General features: G+C 44.9%; 1 long non-coding RNA gene across 1 annotated transcript; it reads left to right on the forward strand.

Annotated features, from left to right (window-relative positions):
• LOC148677892 (uncharacterized) lies at positions 1 to 1,065 on the forward strand. The gene is made up of 2 exons (XR_015935741.1): positions 1 to 86; positions 563 to 1,065. It is a non-coding gene; the product is annotated as an uncharacterized LOC148677892 (long non-coding RNA).
• The last annotated feature ends 2,919 nt before the right edge of the window (positions 1,066 to 3,984 follow it).

The raw sequence follows: 3,984 nt of genomic DNA on the forward strand, positions 1-3,984 counted from the left end.
CCCCGGACCTTCAAAAAATAAACTGCGGCGCGCCAACAAGTTAACTGGGGCATCGAGCTCAAAACGGCTGAAACCAACAGGCAAAGGTTAATATAATTTAAGCGTGGTCAAGATGTGTTATGATCCACTTACGGTAAACGTTACTTCTTTTGTTAGGCTGTTAATTCGCTGAAAGATCCTACTTCGCGGAGTTTTCTGTTTGGGGGTGTTAAAAAACCTTATTTTAAAACTGCCTAGCTTTTAAAGTTAAAAGCGACTGGTGTGTGCGAGGGTCTACAGGCCGTTAGCACGCCGCTTGACCCAGTAGCGCCACCACCGACGTCAAGGAAACCGGTGTAACAACATGGCCGGGTAACTTGCTCCATTCACCCACAGCCCTTTGTGTAAGGATGCACCATATGCGTGGCGTTTTTATCATAGTTATCGTAGTTTTCTGACTTTGACAGTTTAGATTTCATTGATTGTTGTGTTGAAAAGTCTTTTATTTTTATCACAGTGTTGTTTTCAGATTTTGAGATGTGGAGCATTGGCGTGGTAATAAAAAGTCTTATTTTTCACACAGCATCTGTATCGATGCGCGGTGAAACAAATGCGGTGGAAACGTCGGAACCCAAGGTGGTGACTGCATCCGAGACGACTGTTAAGACGTCGACCAAAGCCAGACGTGTCAAGCCTGCGGAGCGAAATAATAACGCGCCTAAAGACTTGGTGTTGGGTGATGTGCTAGACTCCGTGCGCGGTATTACACAGATACTAACAACGGCGAGCACTAGTGAGGTGACCAAAAAACGAGCTTTAGAGCGTCTAAGAGCGGTTTTACCCGGTGTACAGACCTTGTTTCCAAAACCGATCCAGGTTTTCGCCGCTAACATCTTAGATATAATTTCTAAAGAGGATGCCGATCTAACCTCTGGATTTCAGAACCTGTTGATGCTATTTCATGCTTCATCGGTGGAAATCCCCGGTGATAAATGACTAAGCATGCGGTCTAAAAAGTGCTTAAAAGACCAACCGCTTGCCAACCGCAAGCTTTTGTACATAAATAAAAGAATTAAACTGGCAAAAGCATGTTTGTTGCGTCGTCAAAGATTCAGAGCGAGGCATCAGATTTCCCAAGGGTCGCCCGAGCCACGCAATGAAAATGCAGTGGTAGAAAATAACTTAAGGCCCGAGGTTGTTGTGGCAGAACAGGATGGTGGTAACCCAGAACCGGTTGTACTGAACGATCTGAATCAGGTTGGTGGTGGTGCCGTGGTGAATAGAGACCCCATGGTTTTCCTGGAGTGTATACGCCGTTATAACAGGTCTTATAATAATTTTAGAGCAACAGAGCACCATGAAGAATTTCGTTTTGTTAATCTCGACAGAATAACCTCGTATGTACAGGCTATAGACGCTGTGCATGGTGCAGTCCAGAGAATATTGGATGAACTTTCTCCAAACATCGGGGCGAATGATTTTGTACAGCTGCGTTTGACAGCGGGTGGTTTTAACAAACCCTTGTTCTCACGCAGGAGACACCCCGGAGAATTAAATGCGGGCGATTTTTTAAGCCACATCTCGGACCTCTTACAGAGCCACACAGAGGTTCTCACCGATGACACCCTCCGCTTAGTGGTGACGATAGTTAGGAATATGCAGGGGGGTGCCCGCCGAAGATTTAAATCCGTTCTGTACAGCCGGGTAATTGCGCAGAAAAAAGCACACCTTATCGACTTACATTACACGGGCGGTAATCTGTGTTTCGCCGGGAGTGTGTACGGTTTGTTGAATGAGGGTTGTACCGATGGGGAAATGTTACAGGGCGCTAAACGAATGCACAAAGAGTTGGGTTTTCCAGAAAATCGGAAAATTAGTTTGTCAGACATTACCGCTTTTGAAAAACATTTAAAGGTGGTTATTAAAATTTTGTACCACGACCAGGGTGATTGGAAATATTTTACAACGGGGCCCACACCACCAAATTCTAAAATACTTTTTGTTCTACTGCATGAAGAGCATTTTTATGGGGTTTTAAATATTAAAGCTTTTGTGGGGGCGGCGTATTTTTGCACTAACTGCCACGCCGCGTATAGCCACAAGAACGCACACGCCTGTGTTAAAGCTTGTAAAACCTGTTTAGATCCCCAGTGTTGCGAAATTGATGCTGAAATTCAGAATTGCCCGGCCTGTAAGGTCTTTTGTCGTAGCTCACAGTGTTTGGCGAGACACTTGCGGAATGCGGCGACGGGTGTGAGTAAGTGTGAGCGCAGGGTCTTTTGTGAGAAATGTGGGGTTTATAACCTCGCAAGTCACAAATGTAAAGAGAAACTGTGCTCGCGTTGTAACAACGTGATCGACACCCCGGACACACATTTGTGCTACATACCGCCTTTGGACAACCCCAAAATTTCAAACAAGTACATTTTTTTCGACTTTGAATGCATGCAGGAAACGGGGACCCACATACCAAATTACGTCCACGCCCTTCATATTGACAATAAACGCAGCTGGGAATTTTATGGTGAAACTGGTCTAAAGGATTTTGTGTGTAAATTTATCGATAGACGTTTCAAAAACCATACGTTCATATCGCACAATGGCAAGGGATATGACAATTACCTAGTGATCAGGCAGTTGTTAGCTGAAAAGATGGACGTTGAACTAATTAATCAGGGTGGTAAGATAATGTGTATGACCGTAAAAGCTCTGAACATCCGATTTATCGATTCTTTAAACTTTCTGCCTATGAAATTAAGCAAACTGCCGGCCGCCATGGGGTTCCCCGGGTGTAAGGGTCATTTTCCACACTTGATGAACACTGCAGAAAACCAAAATTATGTCGGACCGATGCCTCCGCCTGAACTTTACGGCGTTAACTACATGCTGCCGTGCGAGAAAGCCGAGTTTTTGGTTTGGTATGAAGAATGCCGGGGAAGTGTGTTTAACTTACAGAGAGAGTTGAAACGTTACTGCCAGTTGGATGTGGCAATTCTAAGAGAAGGCTGTGTCAGGTTTCGGGACAAGGTCATGAATATGACCAGACAGACACGCGTGACTGAGTCAGGGGCCGCCTGCGTTGTGTGCATCGACCCCTTTCAGTTTGTGACCATCGCTAGTGTCTGCATGGCCATGTTCAGACTTATGTTTTTACAGGAAGAGACGATTGCATTGCTACCCCATGACAATTACCACCGCCAGCAAAAACGATTTTCTACACCCAGCATTCAATGGCTTATGTACATCGAACACACAGAGCGCGTTAAAATCCAACACGCGTTAACCACGGCCGGTGAGTTCAAGGTTGGCCCATATTTTCTGGATGGTTATGCTGTAATTGACGGCGTGCCGACAGCCTTTGAGTTCAACGGTTGCTTTTTTCACGGTTGTAGCGTTTGTTATTGTGAAAACGATTTTAATCAGCTGACAAACACTACTTTTGGTTGGTTGTACAGAAAGATGATGGTTAAAATTAATTTTCTCAAAATGAGAGGTTTTAACGTGCGTGTTTTGTGGGAGCACGAGTTCAGAGACATGCTTGTTGAAAATGGAGACTTGGGTAAATTTCTAACAGCCGCACAATTACCAGAGCCTCTGCAACCGCGCGATTCGCTTTTTGGGGGGAGAACAAATGCGATTTGTTTGCATTACACAGCGCAGCCCGGTGAAAAAATTCATTACTATGATTTCACCAGTCTGTATCCGTTTGTGAACAAAACTAAAAAATACCCACTGGGGCACCCCCGAATAATATATAACAACTTTGGAGATTTAAAACGGTATTTCGGTTTAGCGAAGGTGAAAGTTTACCCACCCAGACGTTTGTACTTTCCAGTTCTACCAACCAAAATTGACAAAAAACTGTTTTTCACGCTGTGTCGTACGTGTGCTGAAACAAAACAGATCACCCCCTGTGAGCACGGTGATGAAGATCGCGCCTTGACTGGTGTCTGGTGCACCCCCGAATTACAGAAGGCCATAGACCTGGGGTATAGAGTGTGTAAA

This window comes from Lepisosteus platostomus, chromosome 1, assembly GCF_059453375.1.
Source record: "Lepisosteus platostomus isolate fLepPlt1 chromosome 1, fLepPlt1.hap1, whole genome shotgun sequence".
Taxonomy (NCBI): Eukaryota; Metazoa; Chordata; class Actinopteri; order Semionotiformes; family Lepisosteidae; genus Lepisosteus; species Lepisosteus platostomus.